Raw genomic sequence first — 15,315 nt, 5'->3', positions numbered from 1 at the left:
CGGCAGGACACTGCTGACTATGGTGCATGGATGCAGTGGGCAGGAAGAATCCCTGGGCAGTAACGCTATCTATCCAGTCCATCTGTCAAATGTATCCAGACTATGACCTCCTCTCATTTCCTGGTCAAAGCCACCATCATTCCTGTCTGGAATTTTTGCAACAGCCCCTGGGTGGGTCTCCCAGCTTCTGCCTTTGCCTCTGAATCTGTCCTCAAAACAGCAGCCAGGGTGATCCTTTGAAACGGCAGCCAGAGCACATAAGCCCATTTGCTTCAAAACCCTCACAGGGTTCCATCTAATTTGGAGTAAAAGCCACAGGCCTCACCGTGGCCTGCGAGGCCCATGGGATGCAGCCCTGTGACGTCTCTGATCACGTCCTCTTCCTTTCCATCTCATTTCACCCTGGCATCCTGGCCCCTTTGTCATAACTCAGACCCTCCAGCCATAATTCTGCCTCAAGTTCTCTGCACCTGCTCTTTCCTCTCTAGCCTGTCTGTCCACTCCCTCATCCCTTCTCAGTCTTTGCTCAGGTATCTTCATTTCCATGAGGCCTTCCCTGGCCACCAAATTTAACACTCAAACTTCCCCACATCCCATGAAGCTCACTATGCTCTTTGCTGGTTCTATTTTCCTCCATTGTTCTTGGTGTCTCCTAATGGGTCCTACAGTTAATTGTCTGAGTTGATTTATTAGTTTCTCCTACTCCCCTGGAATAGAAACTTCAGGAAGGCAGGGAGTTTTGTCTTATCTCTTTCCAAGAAAAATATTTGTGACATGGTAGGCACTCTGTAAGTATTTGTAAAACAAATGATTGGACTCCCTTATACCAAAGATATACCAAAGGCAGTCTGCACAGAAAACAAATCTTGACTTCAAGCACAAACCTTTTGATATACATATATATGTCCAAGGTTTCCTTTTTTTTTGTTTTGTTTTGTTTTGTTTTGTTTTGTTGCAGAGAAGTGCCCTTTCTGGTTTCCCCTGCTGCCCATCAGGATGCACTCAGGCAGCAACTGTGCAGTAAATGGGACACCTTTAGCCTCTGGTTTCCCAGAGCAGAGAGCTGTCAACACCATAAGCTATTTTTGCCTCACCTCTGGTGCTCTGGAGTGGCAGGCCAGTCACAGGTGTGGTGCATCAGACTATGAAGAGGCTGGGTGGCCACAACTCTGTGCCAGGATGCTGACCTCTTTGAGGCAAACAGCATGAGCTGGAAAAAGTGTGTCTATCTCAGAGTTAAAAACTGGTGAATTCCCCCGTTGCTCTTCAGCATCTCCTGGGTCCGTATGATCTGACTGCCACCCACTATCCCTTTTCCTCACTGGGCTGCAGACACACTGGCTTCCTTCCTTCCTGAAGCCTCCATCTGCTGCCGAGCTCAGGGCTTCGTTAGACGCTCACCCTGCCTGTGCTGCTTCCTGCAGTGTGCTGAATTGTGTCTCCCAAAAGATATGCTGAAGTTTGAACTTTCAGAACCTGTGAATGGGACCTTATGTGTAATAGAAATAGGGTCTTCACAGATGCAATCAAGTTCAGATAAGGTCACTCTGGATGAGGGTGGCCCCTAAGCCACTGGCTGGTGTCCTGAGGACAGAGATGCACAGTGGGGAGGCCTTGGGAAGATGGAGGTAAAGGTGGGAATGATGCATCTCCAAGCCAAGGAGCACCAGGGATCACTGGCAACCACCAGACGCCAGGAAGAGGCAGAGAAAGGTTCTTCCCTACAGCCTTCAGAGGGAACATGGCCCTGCTGACACCTTGATTTCAGACTGCTAGTCTTCAGAGCTGTGGAAAAACACTTTTCTGTTATTTCAAGCTCCCCAATTTATAATATTCTGTCATGGCAGCCCCAGGAGACGAATACATTCCTTTCTCCTCCTTCAGTTCACACCTCTAGTGCCATCTCCTTGAAGAGACATTCTTTAACTCCCAGTCATTACTAGGTTCCCAAGTTCTACACCTTTTGCCCTGCAGCCTATTCCCATGGGAGATTCTCTTTTGGTAGCCTCCCCCGACAGAGTGTAAGCCCCTTTGTGTTCAGGTTGCTCACTATGGGTCCTTAGTCTCTGAGGGCGTCTTCAGCACACATTGTGTGAGCAATCAATTTTTGTTGAATGAATGCATTGCAATCTGGAGTGAGCCTTCTGGGCCTCAGAAGCACCTTGATTTGATTCTGTCTGTGTATTATAAGATCCCAGTCAGAAGGTTGCCCTGGGTGCTTCCCCTAGAAATCCTCAAAGTACAATTATTCAAATTGAGTCACTCAGCCCATGGTACCCTATGGTTACAGATGACACACGAAACATGAGAACCTCTGAGGACTTTCCAAGCTGGGGTCTGTTCTTACTGTTTAGCATGAAATGTGTTTTCCTGCTAAGAACATGAACCAGAAATGAGTTTTACCAAGTGGTTAGCAAGACCTTAAATAGAAAGGAAACTCCAAAAAATGTAACTTCTCTCACACTTCAGCCTCCTTTTCAACTTCCCTTTCCTGCTTCCCATCACTAGAACCTCCAGATCTTATTTCCTCGGTTATGATGAATGGTGGCCCCTATTTCAGACCTCCCCGAATTCTGCTGAACTTCCCCTCTTTGGGTTTTAGACAGAGATGTGTGGTAAGTGCGTCTAGAACTGACATCTCCTGTGAGGCCCTTCTCTTACATGCTATGTAGGTTTGGCCTCTGATGGATTCAGAATGGTCTTTATTGAGCACCTGCTAAGTGCTAACTTTTACACTAGGCAGTTTGACACTCTGTAACTTCTTTTTCATTTACTCTGTTCCAGAAACTTATGTTCACTATACTCGCTTTTGATCCATTTTACTGATGAGGAAATTGAAGCTCAGAGAGGTCAAGTAATTTGCCTAAGGTCACACAGTTACTAAATGGTAAAGCCGTTTTCAATTCTACATCTGCTTGACTCCAAAGTTGGTGGTTCTTCTTTCCTAACTTTTACAACTAAAAACCCACCCTAGCTAGAAATGGCAAGGAGCTTTATTGTAAGGATTTGGGCTGTGCCTGGGACTGCCTGGTGGTTATCCAGCAGCCTCATAGGAGGAGTTTAACTCTTGGATTTATGGACTTGGGACCATTGGTATGTGCTCAGCACATGCCACAGACCTGGCAAGCATGCTGACCTGGAGGTCATCCGCTCTTGGGGCTGTGTTTTCTGATTAAGGGACATTAGGCTACCCACTTCCCACATCCAGCTTCAGTTTCCCCAGCTATAAAATTAAGACATAGATATGCTTTCCACGCTGCCATCCTGTCGTGATAATTGGGGATTTTATCATCCCAGAGCTATAATGACCCATACTTCTATACCCCTCAAACTCCTGCCTTTCTATCCTATCTGGAGCCATGGCTTACATTAAAAACTCCCAAGGCATCCATGCAGGTCCCTTCTATCAGAGGCCCCAGCTTCTCTATCCCTTTTCCTCCCCTCAGTCGACATCCCCTCCTCTCCTGGAGTTAGTCCTGCTGGAGGACCTTGGGCAAGTCCCTTCACCTCTCTGAGCTTTCATGTCCTTCTGTTTAATGATCTCAAATGAATGTAACAACCCCACCTCATGGGCTCATTATGAGGGCGAGATGAAATGAAACAATAACCACTGTTTACCTTTCAGGCCCTGGCAGAAGTGCACGCTCTGGAGCTGAGTGGATGGGTGCAAATCTTGGCCTTGCTGCTCCTCCCCGCCCAGACCCTTTGGGCCTGGGCCAGTTGCGTGTTGCTCTACACCTCCACATGCTGTCTTGTCAGGCAGAAACAGTACCGACATCCCCCCACGCCTGTTATGAGAGTTAAGTGAGTTGGTATTTCTAAAACACATCAAACAGTGTGGGGCATTAGGTATCCCCTAACGCCATTCATGCCAACAAGTGCTGCAGGAGAGTTAGCCATTATTCTTAGGTCAACTAATTATTCAATCAGCCTGCCAAAGGAGGAACTGTTATTAGCCCCATTTAATAAACAGGAAAGATCAGTAACTTGGCCAAGGGCAGAGGGGCAGGCCTTGAGCCCAGATTGATAAGACATTCTAGGGGGAGGCACTTCACCTTCAGTTACGCTGACTGCCAGACATAAGAGGCCTCCCTACTTGGGGCTTAAAGGTTTGCAATAGTCACCTTGAAATTCTTGAAAATCTTAATCACTTTGTCTTTGAGTTTGTGTTTTGTAAGTGAAGTTCTGCTTCTGCCACCTCCCTGTCTGCCCAGATGTGCCCAAGACTGAAGAGGGTCAGAATCAATCCCATCACTGTGCCATGGGGCAGGGCTGTGGAGGTCTTCAAGGGGCTGTATTCACCCTGCAAGTATTCCTGTGCGCAAGAGAGTATGACATTAAATAGCAGATAAAAGCAAAACAAAACAAAACACACCAGGACGGAGATCTCGGAATAAAGAAAAAAGCTTTTTTCTTCTTCCTGTTTGAACAAGCATTTTCATTCTGCACCAGGTCTTGCTAATAAGGTAGCCAGATCTTGGTGCATAGCATGTCATGGGTGGGAATGAAACGATAGCACTCTTTCGCTTCAAAAGAAACCCTCAAAATACTTGTTGCAAGTTTAGTAATTCAGAGCAGTTTGTTCTGACTTTTGATTCACAGGTAGAGACGAAGTCTTTAGCTGAAAGGTAAGAGTTTTGCCACCTTCTACAAATATAGATATATTTTTTCCCTAAAGCTTCCTAAGGCCTTTGTAAGATTTGCATCCAACATATGGGCCCTTTGCCACTCTGACATTCCTGTTTGGTAGTGGATGAGAGGGAAATCTTATTTTTTTTCTTCTTCTGTTATTATAATCCTCAGATGCAGAGTGTTCGCTTTAAAAGACGCATTTAAAGGGCAATGACTTTATGCAAATGTAGGCATCTCTGGATGGCTGGCAAGGCTGGAGTCAGGCCATGGAAGCCTGGAAAGTGGACTGTGCAGGCTGTGCAGGGGACCAGGAGGGAGGCCCTGCTTGCCGGTATCAGCAACTTTCTTCTGCTGCCCCCTGGACCTCTGGGAGAGCAGCAGCCACAGCCAGAGTAATGGGAAGATCACAGCCGCCCAGGGCAGAACCAGGGGACACCTCATCTGGTTTATCTCATGTGAAATAGATGAGGCTCCTTGAGCCACTCGAAGCCAATCCTGGGCACCGCTGCAGACCTGTGTCCAATGAGAGATCTCAGTTAAGGTAGAATAGACCACACAAGGCTGGGAGTGACTTCTCCTGCTTCAGTGTAGGCCACAACACAGCAGAGGGTGGAACAATCCAGGAAAGAGTGAAGGATGCAGGAGGAGCCCCCTTTAGGGGGGTAGGGGAGGCCAGTATGGGAAAAGGTGGCCTGGGATTATATGGTGGGGGAGAGGCAGCTAGGCTCCAGCCCCTTTTCTTACCCTCGGAGCCTATGCAGTCTTCAAGAGGTCACTGCCAGCAGGGCACGGCAGCTCGCACCTGTAATCCCAGCACTTTGGGAGGCCGAGGCGAGCGGATCACGAGGTCAAGAGTTGGAGACCATCCTGGCCAACATGGTGAAATCCCATCTCTACTAAAAATACAAAAATTAGCTGGGCACGGTGGTGCGTGCCTGTAGCCCCAGGTACTTGGGAGGCTGAGGCAGGAGAATCCCTTGAAGCAGGATAATCGCTTGAACCCAAGAGGCGGAGGTTGTAATGAACCGAGATTGCACCACTGCACTCCAGCCTGGGCAACAGAGAGAGACTCCGTCTCAAAAAAAAGAAAAAGAAAAAAAAAAAGAGAGACCACTGTCCCAGTGGCTAGGCCCAATCTCATTTCCACAGCTGCTTCAGGCATCTCTGAAACCCCCAGATGGAGCAGCCCAGGCTGTGGACATTCTGAGGCATCCATGCCTGCTTGTTGCTTAGTGAGCCTGTTCTCATCACCCCCAGCACCACCCTCGGCATTTGCTCCACTCCTCCTAGAGCTGCATCTTTCATTTTTGCATCACTAAATGCACCTTTTCTGTTTCTCTGTTTATGGGAGAAAAAATAGGAAGCATGGGAGGCAGGGCACAACAGTCTTCGCCTCGGGTTCCATTGGGTAAGTTTTGCCCCTTCTCCAAGAGGGGACCTGACTAGAGAGGCTCATGGTTCAGATCGGTGCTCTAAATTCCCAGCATACAATTGAGTCGTTTTTACTTGTTTCTCCAATTTGTTAATAGTAGCTGGCCTTTACTGAGTTCCGTCTATGAGCTTGGCCCCCTTGCTAATCTCTCTACTACATACAATATCCCTTTTAAATCTTTTTTTATCGCTATATAGTTTACAGATGACAAAATGCAAAGATCTTAAGTTAGAATTTGGTGTGTTTTGCAAATGTATACATCCTACTACCCCTCACCCCCAAACAAGAACACAGGACATTTCTATCACCCCGGGAGTTTCCTTGTGTCTCTTTCTATTTTCTATCCTGCTCACCCCACGTGAAGGTGACCACTGTTCTAATTTCTGTCCTACCCATGCATTTTCTCTGTTCTAGAACTTCTTAGAATCATCTTCACTTTCCTCATGTCTAGCTTTTCTTCAGCACCCTGTTTATGAGATTCATCCAGGTTGTTGCACAGATAAAAAACACTTCCTTTTTATCGCCATTTACTATTCCATTGTCTGGATACTCCACACTGTTAATTATTTCATTTATTTGATGGACATTTGGGATGTTTTCAGTGTGCATTGATGACGAATAAGGCTGCTATGAGATTTCATGGACAAGCTTTTTTATGGACATATGTCTTGGGGAAATACCTAGAAGAGGAATTGTTAGATCATATGCTAAGTGTATTTTTAGCTTTCTAAGCAATTGCCAAACTGTTTTTCCAAGTGGTGGATTTTTTTTGTTTGTTTTTTTTTTTTTTTTTTTGAGACAAAGTCTTGCCCTGTCACCCAGGCTGGAGCACAATGGCATGTTCTCAGCTCACTGCAGCCTACGCCTCCCAGGCTCAAACAATTCTCCTGCCTCAGCCTCCCGAGTAGCTGGGATTGCAGGCACCTGCCACCACGCCTGCCTAATTTTTGTATTTTTAGTAGAGGCAGAGTTTCACCATGTCAGCCAGGCTGGTCTCAAACTCCTGACTGCCTCAGCCTCCCAAAATGCTGAAATTACAGGCGTGAGCCACCGCACCTGGCCAGTATTATTTTTTAACTCTTGCCAGGAGCAGAGGAGAACTCCAATTGTTCCACATCCTCACCAACATTTGGTATTGACAGTCTTTTTGATTTGGGCCATCTTAGTGGGTGTGGAGTGCTGACTTGCCGTGGTTGTTATTTACATTTTCCTAATTACTAATGGCATTGGGTATTGTTTCATGCACTTACTGCATGTATCTTCTTTGTGAAGTGTCTAGGTCTCTTCTGTATTTGGGAAGCTGGGTTGTCTGTCTTTTTATTATCGAGTCACAAGGGTGATTTATGTATCCTTGATACAAATCCCTGGTCAGATTCAGGTGCTGCAAATATTTTCTTCCAGTCTCTACTCAGCTGTCTTTTTTAATCCTCCCAGCAACTCAGTGAAGTAGATGTTACTATCCTCTACTTTATTTCCTAGAAGCCAAAGCTGAAGCACAGAAAGGTTAAGTGAAATGTTCAGACTCACACAGCTACTCGGTACGGCAGTGAGAATGTGGGCCCACCGCAGTGTGACTCAGAGCATCGACGTTCAGAAAATCCCAGGAAGCTTCTTTTTACACTTGAAGCCATGTATCTCCCTGGCAGTCTGGAGGCATGCGGCCCTCAAGCCAGTGCTGGGCTGGTTATTTCGGTTCACACTCTCTCCCTCTGCCTTGCACATACCAGACCATCCTGGGAAGTAGGCGGCTCCCACAACCGGGTTGGGAGCGTGGTCTTCTGGGGAGGATGCCACACAGCTTTGAGTTGCTCTGATGAAAGACAAACTACGGGGATTCTTATGGGCCTCCGAGGACACGGGCAGTATTACCTCATGCCAGGAATAACAATGAGGGGCCCAGGGGAGCTCACCGCCAGCCCTTCTCTGGGAGGTGTTGCTGGAGGAAACCAGCCAGGAGATGGGAGGGTGGGGCTGGGATATTTTGTCCACAGCTGTCTCAAAACAGAAGTGTTGGGTGCCTCAGGGACTTCCCTCTTCCTTTCTCCTTTCTGAGCAGGCAAAACGGTCGCTGTGGCAGTCAGAGCAAAAGGCTAGGAGGTTTTGTGAGAGGAAGAACAACAACTCTAACCCTCAAAATTCTAGTTGGAATAGCGAGCCTTTCTGAGCACTTGTTGTGTACCAGGCACCATGTTCACACTTTGCAGCCCTGCTTGATGCAAGACACTGTGTAGTGGCTTTGCATTTACTACCTCAATCCTCATCACACCCCCATGAGATATGCGTTATTAAAATGCCCACAGGAGGAAACTGAGGTCCAGAGAGGTGAAGTAATTTGCCTAACATCACTTATTTGTAAGTGGTTGAAGTTTGAATAGGGGTTTAGCTAATTCTAAAGTCCAATAGCTTTACTGTTATGCATTTCTGCCATTCTGTTAAAAACGTTGTCAAATTTCAAGTTTATATTATACATTACACATGAGGTGTCTTGGTCAGTGGAATATAAGATTGAATAAGACCTGACTCTTCTTTGGGCACTGTAGTGGGTTGGATGGTGGACCCCCAAAAGAAATGTCTATGTCTCAGGACCTGTGAATATCATCTCACTTGGAAAAAAATATATTATGCATATGAGGATCCTGAGATGGAATCATCCTGGATTCTTTGGGTGACCCTAAATCTAGTGACAAGTATTTTTATAAGAGACAGAAGAGGAGAAGGCCATTTGAAAAAGGAAGCAGAGATTGGAGTGATGTAGCCACAAGCCAAGGAACACCTGGGCCTCCAGAAGCTGGGAGAGGCAAATAATCCTCCCCTCGGACATTTAAAAGGAGCTTAGCTTAATATATTACATTCATTAGAAGTGAGTCTCTAGGTCCAGCCCACCTGCAAGTGGAGTGCGTTACACAAGGGCTTGAATACTGGGAAGCAGGAATCACTGGGGGCTCACAAGCTGTCCAGCACAGTGCCAAAAGGCAGGAATCACACCTTCTATTGCTTTTTTAAAAAAAATTTTAAATTTTTTTGAGAAGGTGTCTTGCTCTGTCACCCAGTCTGGAGTGCAGTGGCGTGATCTTGGCTCACTGCAACCTCTGCCTCCTGGGTTCAAGCGATTCTCTGGCCTCAGCCTCCCGAGCAGCTGAGATTACAGGCACCCACCACCACACCCAGCTAATTTTTGTATTTTTTAGTACAGACGGGGGTTTCACCATGCTGGCCAGGTTGGTCTTGAACTCCCGACCTCAAATCATCCTCCTACTTTGGCCTCCCAGAGTGCTGGGATTAGAGGTATGAGTCTGACCCCACCTTCTATGTCTCCGGCAATCCCCATCCCCACCTTCTATTTTTCTGGCAGTCCCTGTCCCCTAGCTGAAAGAAAAAGAACTAACATTTAACATTTTTGTTTATTAAGAAATAACATTTATTGTGCATTGACTGTGTATCAACTACCATGCCAGGCTCCTTAAACACATCGTTTCATGCAGTATCACTTGACCCTCTTATGAACTCTGCAGAGGGGCGTGTTCTTATCTCCATTTGACAGAGGAGGAAACCAAGGCTCAAAAAGATGAAGGCCACACAGTAGCCTCTCAGAGGAAGCCAGTGGTTCTCAAACTGTAGCTGCATCAGAATCACTTGAAAAGAATTTCTAATCCCTGAGCACAGAGTTTCTGTCTGATTTTGCAGCTTTAGGGTGGGACTTGAGAATCTGTGTTTCTTTTTCCTTTTGCTTTTTTTGAGACAGAGTCTCTCTCTGTCTCCCAGGCTGGAGTGAAGTGGCACGATATTGGCTCACTCTGCCCTCCAGGTTCAAGTGATTCTCCTGCCTCCTCCCTAGGAGCTGGGATTACAGGTGCCCACGACTACACCCGGCTAATTTTTGTATTTTTAGTAGAGACGGGGTTTCACCATGTTGGCCAGGCCGGTCTCAAACTCCTGACCTTAGGTGACCCACCTCCCTCGGCCTTCCAAAGTGTTGGTATTACAGGCGTAAGTCACCTCACCTGGACAGAGAATATGTATTTTGGATAAGTTCCAAGTTGAGGCTGAGGCTGTGGGTTTGTGGATCAAGCTTTTAGAACCACTGGAGAATCAATATCTTTTACAGCAACAAACCTAAAGTTTCAATGGATTAACATATCGAATGCATTTCTTGCTTAAGTTGCAGTCTTATTGGGATAGGGCAGCCCTCCTTCATGCTATAACCCCTATCATTTGGAGCATATGGTCCCCAAAGTCACCATGGAAGGAAAAAGAGAGGGCAGAGGGTCACTTAGGATGTTCAAAAAGGCTAGGCCTGGAAGTGGAGGCTTTTGTTCCTTTTGCTCAGTCTCCATGAGCCAAGACTCAGCCCCATGGCCTCAAACTAACTGCAAAAGAGGCTGGGAAATATGGTCTTCCCCAGGAGGAGCAAATGGTTAAGATGAGCGCACAGCTTGTCAGTGCAGGGCTGGGATTGGTGCTCAGGTGCTTTCCCTCCTTCTTCTCTTGCCTTTTTCCGGGTCCGGGTGTTTTTGGTGAGCTTTGTCAGTGGTAAGGAACTTCTGTACGTATGTGTGTGAAATTGAAAAAAGAGAAGAGGAAAGAGACATTTTTGGGGTCCTTCAGCCCGCTCTCTTGCCAGCAGCCTTTACCCTCTTAGAGGTGCAGGTGACAGCTGATAAATACCTTGAAAGCCCCCCATGTGTGTGCAGGGCATTCTTGCATAAGTTTCATCTGTACCATGTTAAGTGATTCAGGGCCACCATCTCTGAATTTGAAGAACCCTCAAGCTACTGGTTCTCCAGGACCTGAACTATGGAATCCTGGCCACAGACAAGCTCTGAGTAAAAAACGAGTCCTTCTTGCTGCTCCTCCCGTATGCTTCAGATTGCTCCAAACCTACCTGCCTCCAACACATGGTACAGTTTCTAGCTTCCCTTCCTTTGCATATACTGTGACAGCTGCCTGATATCTTTCTCTACCCTCCAGACTTGACTCAGATGATACCAGCCCTACGAAGCCATCAATCTGTCAAAGAAATATTCAACTTACCCTCATTCTGGGTCAGAGGCACAGGCATGTCTCTTTGTCCAACCTGTGGTCTAGACTTTTCAAGGCCTGTGTAGACTTTGCCCTTGCCTGACTTTCCTTAGAGAATGTGAGATGTTCATGAGCCAAAACTGTGTAGCATCTTCTCTTGACCTCTTAATTTCTGACAAGACTGAGTCTAGAAGCCTTCCTGTGACCAGCAAATCCCTCCTCAAGATCCACAGGTAAGAAGGAAGTCTCTGGCATTAGTCTGAATCCCAGCTGAGCCACTTGTAGGCTGTGTGACCAAGGGGAAATTCTCATTAGTCTCATGAATGCCTCAGTTTTCTCATCTGTAAAATGGAGCTAGTAATGTTGTGTATATTCAATGAAATAATGCACCTAAATCCCTTTGAACAGTGCATGGAAAAAACTCAGGAAATGCCAGCCATCATGTTCTTATCATTGTTCTTGTTAATACCTTGCCACTTTAGCACACACCAGCCACACCAGATCACTTACTCGCTGACAATTTAGATATTCTTGCATGCTCCTTTGCTTTTGCACTTAATCTCTTCCGCACAGAGGTCCCTGTTTCTCACCTATTAATTAATTAATTCATACTTATTCATTCATTTATTTAACAAACTTTTTGCTTAACTCATTCCTGCTCATCCTGTAGACTCGTCTTGGCCCTTCCTGTTGGATTTACCACTCCTGTTTTGACTTCTGTTTACTTTTCCATATCTCCGTGAACAACTTGAAAGCAGGAAAAACGATGCTCATTTCCTACTGGATTTACTGCTCTGAACCCAGTTCCTAATATCATGATTGTCGCATAGTGGGAACTTAATGAACGTTTGCTGAATGAATATATGAACATTTCTCACCTCTGAGTCTGTTCCCAATGCTTAGTGCATTGTAGATGCTTACCCAGGACTCTTTTCTTGCAGGAAAGCAGATGATTCTGGATGCTTATCATCTAAAGGCTCTAGTTGTGGGAGGGCTACTTTTAATCAGCGTTACAGGCCTGGTGCAGTGGCTCATGCCTATAACTCCAGCACTTTGGGAGGCCGAGGTGAGCGGATCCTGAGGTCAGGAGATAGAGACCATCCTGGCTAACATGGTGAAATCCTGTCTCTACTAAAAATACAAAAAATTAGCCCGGCCTGGTGGTGGGCGCCTGTAATACCAGCTATTTGGGAGGCTGAGGCAGGAGAATGGCATGAACCCGGGAGGCAAAGCTTGTGGTGAGTTGAGATCATGCCAGTGCACTCCAGCCTGGGTGACAGAGAGAGACTCTGTCTCAAAAAAATAAAATAAAATAAATAAATAAATAAATAAATAAATAGCATATCTAGATTTTGCCACCTTCAGAACCAGAAGACTCTCTGTGGTCTAGCCTGACCAAGTCTAAAATGTCTGGGGGTTGGGGGGCTCTCTGAACAGTGCAAGAGGCACCATTTTATCTGTTTCTTAGACAATCCCTAACATTATCCAAGACTTCTCAATAGTTGCCACATTTGAAGACACACTGCAGAGTATGTGTCTCATCATCTTCTGATACCACGGTACCTAGATTGGTGCCTAGTAACCAAGGCAAAAAGAAAGAAGGGGCCTTTCCCCCACTGGCCAATGTCTTAGATATGTGGATTTGGAGTCAAAATGTTTGCCCTACTAGCCTAACGGTGTGGATGGTAACATTGGGCTAAAACAGACCCTCAGGCTCTTATTTCATGAATTTGTCTGATTTCTTTGGTCGCTGAGGTCTGGTTTTGATGTGCAAACTGGCTCTAGAAATTAATCTGTCCCCTTTCTTTCTCACCCTTCTTAATTGCCTGATTTGTCTGTCTCTTGAGGGTAGCAAGGTGGGAAGTTTGCTCTCCCCAAGGCTGGCCAGGATAGAACCTTCTGTGCTGGTGCTGGTCTGACTGTGGGAAGATGTGCAGATGTTGAGGTTTGGAAAGTCATTGTCTGGGTTCCATGTCATACAGCCTCCTGAGAGGGACCCTCTCGGTTATTGCCTGCTCGTGTCATGGAGGAACTGCGTGTGGTTTTGTGGACATTTTGGTTTTGTTTCTATTTATAGGAGGTTGTTCTGAGGTTGTCCCAGTTTTTACTCCTTCTTATCAATTGTCACGCTTAAAGCCGTGCATATTTTCTGACTATCCACTTTTCTTTTCCCTGTGAAGCAAAAATAATATTAATTGAAACTGTAATGTGTGGCAGAGACTTTGCTTGATATTTTCACACTTGTTATTTCATGTGTTTTTCATGATCATTCTGCAAGGAAGGTATTAATATTATTAGTTCCACGTTACAAGCGAGGAGATTGCAGCTTAGGGATTTTAATTTCACAAAGCTAGTAAACATCTTTTTTTCATGACAGGTATAATCTGTCTGGCTTTTTAATCATCCTGCCTCGAAGCTAACTTTGAGGTTCTTTTTCAGGCAATTTTGGTGTTTGAGTCTTCCCGTGTTGCACAATGTGTGCCCTGTACTGCTGTGCTTGTATTTCACAGTCTCTTGTAATAAGTGCTTCTAAACACGGGCTCACAGGTTAATTTGTTTGTAGTAATTATTTCCCTGAAGGAAAAAAAAAGTCCATTTATTTTTTTCTCCTTTTATCTTTCAGACCCTCGGGGCCTGATTCTCTGTGGCTCTTTTGGAGCAGATGTAACCAAGAAATCAATATAACCATTAGATTCATCCATGGCAACCATAATGTCATAACGTCTCCTGCCTTGTAATGTTGACAGAGGTGTCAGAGCCAGGAGGATGGGAAATACTTAAAAGATGGGATGGAAGCCTTTAAACTGAAGGGGAGAATTAAAACCCCACAGAACCTCACTTAGCAGATGAGAAATTGTAGGTTGTTGCCTACGGCATAATCAGGTCTTCTTTCTTCTTTCTTTTTTTTTTTTTTTTTTTTTTTTGAGACGGAGTCTCGCTCTGCCACCCAGGCTGGAGTGCTGTGGCCCGATCTCAGCTCACTGCAAGCTCCGCCTCCCGGGTTCACGCCATTCTCCTGCCTCAGCCTCCCCAGTAGCTGGGACTACAGGCGCCCACCACCTCGCCCGGCTAATTTTTTTGTATTTTTTAGTAGAGACGGGGTTTCACCGTGTTAGCCAGGATGGTCTCGATCTCCTGCCCTCGTGATCCGCCCGTCTCGGCCTCCCAAGGTGCTGGGATTACAGGCTTGAGCCACCGCGCCCGGCCAGGTCTTCTTTCAAAGAATGTAATGGCTTGATGTCAGGCATGGCAGAGGGATCTCCAGCATTCGAGTATCATGAGGTCTTTTAGCAGTGGTGGGAAGCAGCTGATGGACCGGAATTTTGTATTTGTCCTTTAGGTACCAATGCTCATCGCCTCCAGGGGTGGGGTTGGCAGATCTCATGTGATTTCCTTCTTCCAGTGGATCTGGGCTTTTATTATTATTGTTATTGTTAATTATTACCTGCGGCGAGGAGAGAGGGCATCTTTTATAAGCACAGTGCTCGGTTTATGGCAAGCGCCCCAGGTATGTTTGACTAGTACATGTTGGTCTAGTCTAACACATTCGGTTAGTTAACAACTATTTATTGAGCACCTTTTTGGAGTCAGGTGGTACTGCAGGTATGGAGGTGGAGATTCTGCAGGAAACAAAGAATACAAAACCCATGCATTCAGGGAGTTCGCATTCTAGTAGGGACTAGGAATTCAGCTGAGCTAGTAGCTTGAATTTTCTCTCTCCAAAAGAGGTTGCCAGGTGCTTCACAGTATCTCTTCTCCGCTTCTTTAGTGTAAAGCAGTATTTCTTAACTAGGAGCAATTTTTCCCCCCCAAAGACATGTCTACAGACATTTTTGGTTGTCACAGCTTAGTAGGAGTTATATCCTCTGTGTGTGTGTGTGTGTGTGTGTGTGTACTGGTGCCTGTGCTCACACTACTAGTATCTAGTAAGTGGAGGCCAGGGAGGCTACCAAACATCCTACCATGTGCACAGGACAGCCTGACAACAAAGAATTATCCACCCTGCAATGCCAGTAGTGCTGAGGTTGGGAAGCCCTGGTGGAGACAGAAGTGGCTGCTTGGTCCATGACTACATTTCCCAGCTTCCCTTGCAGCTAGCTGTGGCCACGTGACTGGTTTTCACCAAGGGACCATGAGTGGGAATACTGTGCCCACATCCAGGAGGAGGGCTTTTAAGATGTGGATGTACTAGGCCAGGCGCGGTGGCTCACACCTGTAATCCCAGCACTTTG

The sequence above is a fragment of the Rhinopithecus roxellana genome, chromosome 9 (assembly GCF_007565055.1).
Source record: "Rhinopithecus roxellana isolate Shanxi Qingling chromosome 9, ASM756505v1, whole genome shotgun sequence".
Classification (NCBI taxonomy): Eukaryota; Metazoa; Chordata; class Mammalia; order Primates; family Cercopithecidae; genus Rhinopithecus; species Rhinopithecus roxellana.
This window is presented reverse-complemented; position numbering follows the sequence as displayed.